General features: G+C 47.0%; 1 pseudogene; it reads left to right on the top strand.

The window, feature by feature from the left end:
* The first annotated feature begins 4,837 nt into the window (after positions 1 to 4,837).
* On the top strand, positions 4,838 to 11,188 carry LOC141212365 (uncharacterized; annotated as a pseudogene).
* The last annotated feature ends 985 nt before the right edge of the window (positions 11,189 to 12,173 follow it).

Below are 12,173 nucleotides of genomic sequence, written 5' to 3'. Positions count from 1 at the left end.
GATGAGCGGAGAGGTGACTGCTGGGACATTATACAGGACGGCACTGGAGGATTCTGGGTGATGAGCGGAGAGGTGACTGCTGGGACATTATACAGGACAGCACCGGAGGATTCTGGGTGATGACCAGAGAGGTGACTGCTGGGACATTATACAGGACAGCACTGGAGGATTCTGGGTGATGAGCGAAGAGGTGACTGCTGGGACATTATACAGGACAGCACTGGAGGATTCTGGGTGATGACCGGAGAGGTGACTGCTGGGACATTATACAGGACAGCACTGGATGATTCTGGGTGATGACCGGAGTGGTGACTGCTGGGACATTATACAGGACAGCACTGGAGGATTCTGGGTGATGAGCGGCGAGGTGACTGCTGGGATATTATACAGGACAGCACTGGAGGATTCTGGGTGATGACCAGAGAGGTGACTGCTGGGACATTATACAGGACAGCACTGGAGTATTCTGGGTGATGACCCGAGAGGTGACTGCTGGGACATTATACAGGACAGCACTGGAGGATTCTGGGTGATGACCCGAGAGGTGACTGCTGGGACATTATACAGGACAGCACTGGAAGATTCTGGGTGATGAGCGGAGAGGTGACTGCTGGGACGTTATACAGGACAGCACTGGAGGATTCTGGGTGATGAGCAGAGAGGTGACTGCTGGGACATTATACAGGACAGCACTGGAGGATTCTGGGTGATGACCGGAGAGGTGACTGCTGGGACATTATACAGGACAGCACTGGAGGATTCTGGGTGATGAGCGAAGAGGTGACTGCTGGGACATTATACAGGACAGCACTGGAGGATTCTGGGTGATGACCGGAGAGGTGACTGCTGGGACATTATACAGGACAGCACTGGATGATTCTGGGTGATGACCGGAGTGGTGACTGCTGGGACATTATACAGGACAGCACTGGAGGATTCTGGGTGATGAGCGGCGAGGTGACTGCTGGGATATTATACAGGACAGCACTGGAGGATTCTGGGTGATGACCGGAGAGGTGACTGCTGGGACATTATACAGGACAGCACTGGAGTATTCTGGGTGATGACCCGAGAGGTGACTGCTGGGACATTATACAGGACAGCACTGGAGGATTCTGGGTGATGACCCGAGAGGTGACTGCTGGGACATTATACAGGACAGCACTGGAAGATTCTGGGTGATGAGCGGAGAGGTGACTGCTGGGACGTTATACAGGACAGCACTGGAGGATTCTGGGTGATGAGCAGAGAGGTGACTGCTGGGACATTATACAGGACAGCACTGGAGGATTCTGGGTGATGACCGGAGAGGTGACTGCTGGGACATTATACAGGACAGCACTGGAGGATTCTGGGTGATGAGCGGCGAGGTGACTGCTGGGATATTATACAGGACAGCACTGGAGGATTCTGGGTGATGACCGGAGAGGTGACTGCTGGGACATTATACAGGACAGCACTGGAGTATTCTGGGTGATGACCCGAGAGGTGACTGCTGGGACATTATACAGGACAGCACTGGAGGATTCTGGGTGATGAGCGGAGAGGTGACTGCTGGGACATTATACAGGACAGCACTGGAGGATTCTGGGTGATGACTGGAGAGGTGACTGCTGGGACATTATACAGGACAGCACTGGAAGATTCTGGGTGATGAGCGGAGAGGTGACTGCTGGGACATTATACAGGACAGCACTGGAGGATTCTGGGTGATGAGCGGAGAGGTGACTGCTGGGACATTATACTGGACGGCACTGGAGGATTCTGGGTGATTAGCGGAGAGGTGACTGCTGGGACATTATACAGGACAGCACTGGAAGATTCTGGGTGATGAGCGGAGAGGTGACTGCTGGGACATTATACAGGACAGCACTGGAGGATTCTGGGTGATGAGCGGAGAGGTGACTGCTGGGACATTATACAGGACAGCACTGGAGGATTCTGGGTGATGACCGGAGTGGTGACTGCTGGGACATTATACAGGACAGCACTGGAGGATTCTGGGTGATGAGCGGCGAGGTGACTGCTGAGATATTATACAGGACAGCACTGGAGGATTCTGGGTGATGACCGGAGAGGTGACTGCTGGGACATTATACAGGACAGCACTGGAGTATTCTGGGTGATGACCCGAGAGGTGACTGCTGGGACATTATACAGGACAGCACTGGAGGATTCTGGGTGATGACCCGAGAGGTGACTGCTGGGACATTATACAGGACAGCACTGGAAGATTCTGGGTGATGAGCGGAGAGGTGACTGCTGGGACGTTATACAGGACAGCACTGGAGGATTCTGGGTGATGACCGGAGAGGTGACTGCTGGTACATTATACAGGACAGCACTGGAGGATTCTGGGTGATGACCGGAGAGGTGACTGCTGGGACATTATACAGGACAGCACTGGAGGATTCTGGGTGATGAGCGGCGAGGTGACTGCTGGGATATTATACAGGACAGCACTGGAGGATTCTGGGTGATGACCGGAGAGGTGACTGCTGGGACATTATACAGGACAGCACTGGAGTATTCTGGGTGATGACCCGAGAGGTGACTGCTGGGACATTATACAGGACAGCACTGGAGGATTCTGGGTGATGAGCGGAGAGGTGACTGCTGGGACATTATACAGGACAGCACTGGAGGATTCTGGGTGATGACTGGAGAGGTGACTGCTGGGACATTATACAGGACAGCACTGGAAGATTCTGGGTGATGAGCGGAGAGGTGACTGCTGGGACATTATACAGGACAGCACTGGAGGATTCTGGGTGATGAGCGGAAAGGTGACTGCTGGGACATTATACTGGACGCCACTGGAGGATTCTGGGTGATGAGCGGAGAGGTGACTGCTGGGACATTATACAGGACAGCACTGGAAGATTCTGGGTGATGAGCGGAGAGGTGACTGCTGGGACATTATACAGGACAGCACTGGAGGATTCTGGGTGATGAGCGGAGAGGTGACTGCTGGGACATTATACAGGACAGCACTGGAGGATTCTGGGTGATGAGTGGAGAGGTGACTGCTGGGACATTATACAGGACAGCACTGGAGGATTCTGGGTGATGACCGTAGAGGTGACTGCTGGGACATTATACAGGACAGCACTGGAGGATTCTGGGTGATGAGCGGAGAGGTGACTGCTGGGACATTATACAGGACAGCACTGGAGGATTCTGGGTGATGAGCGGAGAGGTGACTGCTGGGACATTATACAGGACAGCACTGGAGGATTCTGGGTGATGACTGGAGAGGTGACTGCTGGGACATTATACAGGACAGCACTGGAAGATTCTGGGTGATGAGCGGAGAGGTGACTGCTGGGACATTATACAGGACAGCACTGGAGGATTCTGGGTGATGACTGGAGAGGTGACTGCTGGGACATTATACAGGACAGCACTGGAGGATTCTGGGTGATGAGCGGAGAGGTGACTGCTGGGACATTATACAGGACAGCACTGGAGGATTCTGGGTGATGAGTGGAGAGGTGACTGCTGGGACATTATACAGGACAGCACTGGAGGATTCTGGGTGATGACCGGAGAGGTGACTGCTGGGACATTATACAGGACAGCACTGGAGGATTCTGGGTGATGAGCGGAGAGGTGACTGCTGGGACATTATACAGGACAGCACTGGAGGATTCTGGGTGATGGCGGTGTCGTTGTTGTCAGGTTCCTATAAGGTGTCAGGACGTCGCTGTCTATCTCTCCATGGAGGAGTGGGAGTATCTAGAAGGACACCAGGATCGGTACCAGGAGGTGATGATGGAGGAGCTCCGGCCTCTGACATCACCAGGTGAGAGGAGACTCTTGTTGGCTCCGGTGGATGTGATGACGTCTCTCGGCCTCGTCCTATAATAGATGATTTTTCTCCAGACTTCCTCTGGTTTTCTCTACATTTTCTCACAGCTTTCATTCCCTGATTCTTCTCTTCTGATCTGTGAGTCGCGGTTTCTCCGCTGTCGTCTTCATCAGTCTTGAGTCTTCGTCCTCAGCGGCTTCTTTCAGAATCTTTCACCTTCCTTAGAGCATCGGTCACATTTTGTCTGCAGATGTCCCAGCGCTTCTGTCCGTTCTCTCCTGTGAGATCTTTCGGTTCCTGAGTCTGTCGTGGATCGTTACTCAGCTGAGTCGGGGTTAATTTACTGATGATTTTCCCCCTAATCCGCTGTCCCTCATAATCGGTACCGGCTCAATGTCGTCATCAGTCGTGGTCGGGCGTCCGGCTCCTCCCTCTTGGCTGACACTTGTGTGACCTTCCTTGGTCTCCTCCGTTCATTCTTCTTCTTTGTGACAAATCACTTTCTCTGTACTGAACACAAAGTCCTGGATAAATATCGGCACCGGACCGTCCCTCAGACCCCGAAACACGAGTCCTGACATGAAGATGGAGCGTGGTGGAGCCGATCACCCCCCAGAGCCGGACATGGGGGCTCCAGCAGTTCTCGGCCCCCGCGTCTATTCACCACTCGCTCTGCAGGCGGAGAAGCACAGAACTTTCCGCACTGGAGGAGAAGATCGGATCACCGCGCACTCCTCTCTATAGGGGGAATGTGTCTCCTGGAGGAGAAGGTCGGATCACCGCGCACTCCTCTCTATAGGGGGAATGTGTCTCCTGGAGGAGAAGGTCGGATCACCGCGCGCTCCTCTCTATAGGGGGAATGTGTCTCCTGGAGGAGAAGGTCGGATCACCGCGCGCTCCTCTCTATAGGGGGAAATGTGTCTCCTGGAGGAGAAGGTCGGATCACCGCACACTCCTCTCTATAGGGGAGAATGTTTCTTCTGGAGGAGAAGGTCGGATCACCGCGCACTCCTCTCTATAGGGGGAATGTGTCTCCTGGAGGAGAAGGTCGGATCACCGCGCGCTCCTCTCTATAAGGGGAATGTGTCTCCTGGAGGAGAGCGGCGATTCTGAGTACGGAGAGTTATAGACCATGCAATTCCCCATGGGAAATAAGATATGCAGAGAACGGGGTCTCTAGCGCCACCTACAGGAGGCTGCAATCATAGGAGTCAATAGCAATGTTTCAACCCCATCCTGTTGGGGAAAATTTCCATTTTTTTCATTTTTTTTTTCCTCTCCTTCCATAAGCCAGAACATTTCTATTTTCTATCCACAGATGTTTGAGGTTTTGTGTTTTTTTCGCAGGACACATTGTGCATTTTACCATATAATGTGCTGAAAACGGGAAAAAAAAATCCAGCTGCGGTGAGACAGTTAGTGAAAAAAAAAAATGCAATTCCACATTTATATTTTGTTTTTTGTTTCTCTGCATTTATTGGGCGGTAAGAACGACCTTGTGGCGATTTTCCAGGTCAGAACAGGTACAGCGATTCCAAACTTCTGGGTTTGTTTTTTGAATATATTTTTTGGGTTAAAAAGATTCTGTGGCATCGGACCAGACAATCTGTCCTTGGCTCCCCGTGTGCATCAGTAAGCGCCCATGACCCCGGTGCCGGCTCTCTAGTTGTCCTTTCTACACATTGATAGACGCTAACCGCTGCGTACCGGGTGCTCCTCACAACACCGTCCTTCCGGGTTCTGTGACTTCATCCGTCAGCCGTACATGTGCCCTTTTTTCCTCCTTCAGAGACAAACACAGAACTTTTCAGCACTTGTTGCCTATTTTAGTGTTTATATCGAGGTGGATGTGGAGATTTAGGTCTATTTAAAGAATAATAAAAACACATTAACTCGTGGGTTTTTTTGGCTCTCAAAATACAATCCCTGGTAAATGGTCACCGTCCTTCCCCCAATCTCCATACAGTGAATTAGGAGAGAAGAAACCGATGGATGGAAATGTGGAGCTTTCTCCAGCTCCTCTGTGGTTCCATCCCTGGTGGAGATGAAACTTGGAGAAGTTGTGTTTCTTAGTACGGCTCCTCCATCTGACTGACGAGGGTCTTCTCTGTCCCTCTCCTCATGGTCTTCATCCTCCGAGTGCAGAGCATAGAGCATTAGGCTTTGGTCTCGCTCATTATCACTTCATACTTGAGGCCCACAATGTGCTGTGTCCTTGGTACCGGTGGTGAGGACCACAGCAATGTAATTTATTCCCTGATACATAAACATAGAATTACCGGTTCTGAGAGACGAGTCTCATATATAGACAGATACACGGCAGGTCATGTATTCAGTCTCTGTGTCTCCACAGGTGGATCCAGGAGGAGAAATCCACCAGAGAGATGTCCCCATCCTCTGTATCCCCAGGACTGTCCAGAGGAGAATCACAACATCCCGGAGGATCATCAGGTAGACGGTGCTGAGCCCTGTACCGGATCTGTATATGGGGGGACATTTCTGATCGAGGTCATTGATGTCACAGATTTTGATGGTTTCTTGTATTGTGCTGATTGTTACATCTGATATATCAGGAGGAAGATCCGACTAAGAATAAAGTGAAGGACGAGACAGAAGAAGAAGCGATGACGAGGGGGGATCAGCCGTGTGTGAGTGACGGGAAGGAGGAGATTCCTGTAGATGTTTCCACAGGTGTGTAATAATGACCGGCGTGTGATGATGATGATGACCGGTGTGTGAGTCCCTGTTGCAGTGAAGCTTTATCCTCTGTCCACATCACAGCAGAAGAGTCCGGTGATGACGCGGCTGCTCCTGTAGAGTCCGGCTGTGCACAGATGACTAACGGGGCCGCCTCCACACCTGTTTTTGATGATTTAGGAATCAAATTCTTAATTTTCCTAATTATATGACTTCTAATATTACTTCCATATTTTTATTACACAAGTCCCGTGCTGCCATATAAATGACTGAGCTTGTGATCCAGACAGAACCTTTGGCAGAAGATTCCCTGTAATGAGGCAGATGAAGGCATTGTGGACCCCGTCTGACCTGGATTTGGCATTCTCCGCCTTTTTCAGCGTGCGTAAAAGAGCCGTTAGCACAGTTTTGTGCATCTCTGAAAAGAAGGACACAGCTGAACAGAGGTCTGACGGAGTCCGGTGTAACTCTGCTGCCACATTATAGTGAATGGATCCCTTGGGGGTGTCATCTGAATCACGTATTTTGTAGATTTAGATGGAAACCCTGATGTAAGTGCTCAGCGTAGAGCGCAGGATAAATGTGATCTAAAATGTTCTGTACCCCAGAATGCCACCAATAAAAGCTTCTACTCAACCCACGAAAAACAAGTCCCCACTCTGGTTCATCATATTAACAAAAGCATAGGGTGTCCACATTATGTGACGTGGCTCCCACCTAATGAAATCCAGCAAAATCTGCTCATTTAAATATCCTCTCCTCCTGTGCCCCACAGTATGCTTAAACCACAAGTTAGCGTCCACATGTTTGGCATTATTGTAGCAAGGAGAGCCCACTTAATTTACAGGGTGCGTGTCTCCAGAAGCACAAGCTGAGCATAATGTACTAGGCACTGCAATATACCGGGCGCTACTGTGTACTGGGCACTACATCGTATGGGCGCTGTGACGATACATCTTAAAATTTCAATTAGCCAGATGATTAGATTTGTTAAGTCACAGTGGCTCAGTGGTTAGCACTGCAGCCTTGCAGCTCTGGGGCCCTGGGGTCAAATCCCACCAAGGACAACATCTGCAAATAGTTTGTATGTTCTCCCCGTGTTTGCTTGGGTTTACTCCAGGTTCTCTGGTTTCCTCCCACATTTCAAAGACATCCTGATAGGGAATTTATATTATGAGCCCCAATGGGGACAGTGCCCATAATGTCTGTAAAGCGCTGTGGAATCAATGGCGCGATATAAGTGAGTAAAATATATAAATGAATACACTATTATCTTGGTGTTGACTTGTAAATGTTTGTGTATTTATGTGCCTGGTCAATAAGAACAGACCAGTATTTGTATAACCCTGAATATTAACTTCTATTTGTTTGGAAACAAGGATGTTTACTATGCTAAAGACATGTTGCACTAAAAGGCAACTAGATGTTTATTTACAAGACCCCCCTGTGATACCAATTATGTAAATTGATTAGCTCAAACAATGCCCTCCCTAACACCTTACCTGTGAATGTGTACTTGCACAGACAACTGTAGCTATTTTTAAGGGACATGTGCTTCTGTAGTAGTTAGTCTTGAAGCAGAGAATCAGAAAGGAGAATGAGAGACATCCTTCAGGACAGTAGATGGGTAGCATGTCAATTCCATTCAAAGAGACACAGATTTGGATTCTACATGACTCCGGCATAAGGGTATCATCCCTAAATGGAAAGATACGGATCTCTGCTCCATTGACAATCCGAGAACAAGGATACATTTGGGGAGACCAGGTTGGGATGATGAAGTCACTTGGCCCCATGGATATGTTGTTTGGAGTTGCCGGGAGGGACCCACTGGTCGCCTGGAACCCATGGAGACATTCAAAGAAGCCAGATTGGGACCCACTGGTCATCTGGCCCCATAGAAACTCTTGGAAAAGCCAGGGTGGGACCCTCAGGTCAACTGGCCTTGTACCTTGATGGACTACTAGCTTCCTAAGCTTACCGCTACCTTCTCTCTGTGGGGACCCGCCATAAGCGAGAAGCCACTGGTTGAGGTAGTTGGTCCTGGAAGTTTCCAAAGTCGCAGCTGTTCTATCCCAGGCGGGCGGAGTGGAATGGTGAGACTGTGTAATGTTGCACCATCTTAGGTATTTGCTGGGATTGTTCTGTGTGTTTATTGTCCTCTTTGTGGGTCAGTAAAGTATTGCCACGCTGTTTTACCCTCACCCTGTGTTGTCTGAGTATCATTTCGCCCATGGAAGACCCCGGGTCTTCACATACACTATAATGGAATATTTGCATTTTCACTTTGCAACATCCACTGCTGCTCGTTTCTGAAAAACATTGATGGAGTCAAATCAATCACTATACCTGTAGATAAATTCCCAGATAGGTGTAATTTCCAAAACTGGATCACTTGAGGGGGGATTCTGCTCTTCTGCACTTAGGGGCTCCTTATATGGAGTCCGCAAACTATTCTAAAAAAATTTGTTCTCCAAGAGTCAAGTAGCGCTCGCTATATGCTGCCCCACGCTGCATATCTGACCGTCTTTTCCAAACTGTATCTATTTGTCTCCCGGTATGTTCCCTGTGTCCCTTCGTGACAATCTGTCACGAAAAAAACAGTCTCAGAATCAGTGGGATGCGTTGAATTACCACATAAAGTGATGCTGGTCAGAATTGTAAAATGAGGCCGTGTCATTAACCCACATAACGAGCAAAGTATCTTGGTCCTTTAGGGGTTAATGTACCTTCAGCACTATTTCAGTCTTCTGAGGTTTCCTATTATGCTCTTATGCATGCTGTGGACATGATTACGGTGGCCGGAGCTCGACTGCTCCTGGATGTAGGGCCGCCTTTGTGACTAGTCAATCTCATTTTCATTTGGTACTGAAATATTAAAACTCCATTGAGTGGACACTTTTCTACACTAAGGGCATGATAGGAAGCTTGCTACGAGAGTTAAATGCCACTGGTGCTACATTAAGGGGTTAATTCCTGATGACAGGTTCCCTTTAAGAACTGTCTATTTGCTGTCTGGTCTCTGCCACCCCTGACTTGTGCCAATGTCACCAGTTTATAAGTGTTATTCACTTTACCCGTCATTGTGTTAATGTTATGGCATGTAGTTGTCTTCCTTATTACCAGTACTTTCACTGACGAGGGTCTTCATTGTGAGATCCATAAAATACATTCAGAAATCTCTTTGGATATGATTTTTTTCTTTAACACAAATCTATGTTTCATCCTTATAGGAAATCTTTGTGAGAATAACGGTTTATCACTAAATTGTAAAAAAGAAGATATCAGGAAGCACTCTAATGGAGGAAACCTCATCACCCTTCCTGCACCTCCTGGACTTCACAGCACTTCACTTTCTTATAATCCTCCTGATCATGAGGAATCATCTCCTGAGCAATCTCACATTATTACCACTATTCCAGGTGACACAGTGGATACAAGACTTCAGTGTGACAAGCAATTTACTAAAAGCTCAGCTCAGACACAAAGAAAACATAAAGGAGAAAAGCCATACTCATGTTCAGAATGTGGGAAATGCTTTACAAGTAAATCAAAATATGTTATACATGAGAGAATTCACACAGGAGAAAAGCCGTTTTCATGTTCAGAATGTGGGAAGTCCTTCACAGATAAAGGGAGTCTTATAAAACATCAGAGAATTCACACAGGTGAGAAGCCATATTCATGTTCAGAATGTGGGAAGTCCTTCACAGATAAAGGGAGTCTTATAAAACATCAGCGAATTCACACAGGAGAGAAGCCGTATTCATGTTCAGAATGTGGAAAATGCTTTACAGATAAAAGGAATCTTATTGCACATCAGAGAATTCACACAGGAGAGAAGACATATTCATGTTCAGAATGTGGAAAATGCTTTAAAGATAAAGGGAATCTTATTAGACATCAGAGAATTCACACAGGAGAGAAGCCCTATTCATGTTCAGAATGTGGGAGATGTTTTATAGATAATTCAGTGCTGGGTAAACATCAAAGAAGTCACACAGGAGAAAATACTTTTTCATGTTTACAATGTGGAAAGTCCTTTACATATAAATCAGATCTTGTTAAACATCAGAGAAGTCACACAGGAGAGAAGCCATATTCATGTTCGGAATGTGAGAAGTCCTTCAGAGGTAAAGCGAGTCTTATTATACATCAGAGAATTCACACAGGAGAGAAGCCATATTCATGTTCAGAATGTGAGAAATGTTTTATAGATAATGCAGTGCTTGTTAAACATCAAAGAATTCACACAGAAGAAAAGCCGTATTCATGTTCAGAATGTGGGAAATGCTTTACAGTCAAATGGAGTCTTATTATACACCAGAGAATTCACACAGGAGAGAAGCCATATTTGTGTTTAGAATGTGGGAAATGTTCTAGAAGTAAATCAGATCTTGTTAGACATCAAAAAATTCACACCAGGGAGAAACCGTTTTCTTGTTTACGATGTGGAAAAAGCTTTAGAGATGAATCAAAACTTCTTGTACATCAGAGAATTCACACAGGAGAGAAGCCGTATTCATGTTGACTTTGAGAAATGCTTTACAAAAAAAATCAAGTCTTTTGAGCCACGAGAGAAGTCACACAGGAGAGAAGCCGTATTCATGTTCAGAATGTGGGAAATTTTTTACACATAAATCATATCTTGTAAAACATGAGTAGTGAAACAGGAAAGAAACTGTAATTATGTTCTCTGTGTTTCATCAATTTTAATAAACATTGCTCAGCATAAATGAGTACACCCCTTTTGATAAATTTTATTTAATATCTCACTGAACACAAGAACAATTTCTAAAATTTTGCCAACACTGAATTCCATAGAAATTTTTTTAGAATCAAAACATGAAAGTAAGGTTGATTAGTGATTTGGTACTCGCCCGAGCATCTCAGTGCACGAGATGCTTGGTACTCGGTGAGCATATTCTGAATGCTCGGGCGGGAGCCTGAGTCCTCGCCCTGCATGTTTGGTGCTGTTCAGACATTTAGATGCCTTAACATGCAGAGATTGCCTGCCAGTCACGGTAATGCCTCAGCCTTGTTGGTTGTGGCATTACAGTGATTGGCTGGCCGCATAGCGTCATTGGGTCTATATAAGATCTGGCGCCGCCATGCTCGACACAGTCACTCCGGAATCAGACATTGTAGGGAGAGGTGCTGCTGAGCGAGGGAGAGAATTGGCGGTTGTTTTAGTGAGGTATTCCACAGCATTACAAATCTACATTAACAGTCCTTCTAAGGACTAATGCTACTGAATATTAATCCTGGTGATAGCAGGAGTTAGGCAGGCAGAGTTTGTGGAGAGCGTATACAACACAATAGGATCCTTTGCATATTCTTTCTGCTGCTGTTACTCATATCCATAGTCCTAGATATCAGGGCTAATATTCTTATTGCTCTTAATCCTGATAATTTTGGTGAAAGCAATATAATACACCATTTTTACTGCTCCATTTGCTTGTTAGCAGCATACAGTCAGATTTGGTTGATTTTAACCCCTTCGCAACCCTGGGATTTTCCGTTTTTGCATTTTCGTTGTTTGCTCCCTTTGTTCCCAGATCCATAGCGTTTTTATTTTTTGGTCAATATGGCCATGTGAGGGCGTATTTTTTTGCGGGACGAGTTGTACTTTTGAACGACATTACTGGTTTTACCATATCGTGTC

This window comes from Phyllobates terribilis, unplaced genomic scaffold (assembly GCF_046119375.1).
Source record: "Phyllobates terribilis strain yellow unplaced genomic scaffold, ASM4611937v1 Scaffold_171__1_contigs__length_4068163, whole genome shotgun sequence".
NCBI lineage: Eukaryota > Metazoa > Chordata > Amphibia > Anura > Dendrobatidae > Phyllobates > Phyllobates terribilis.
This window is presented reverse-complemented; position numbering and strand designations above follow the sequence as displayed.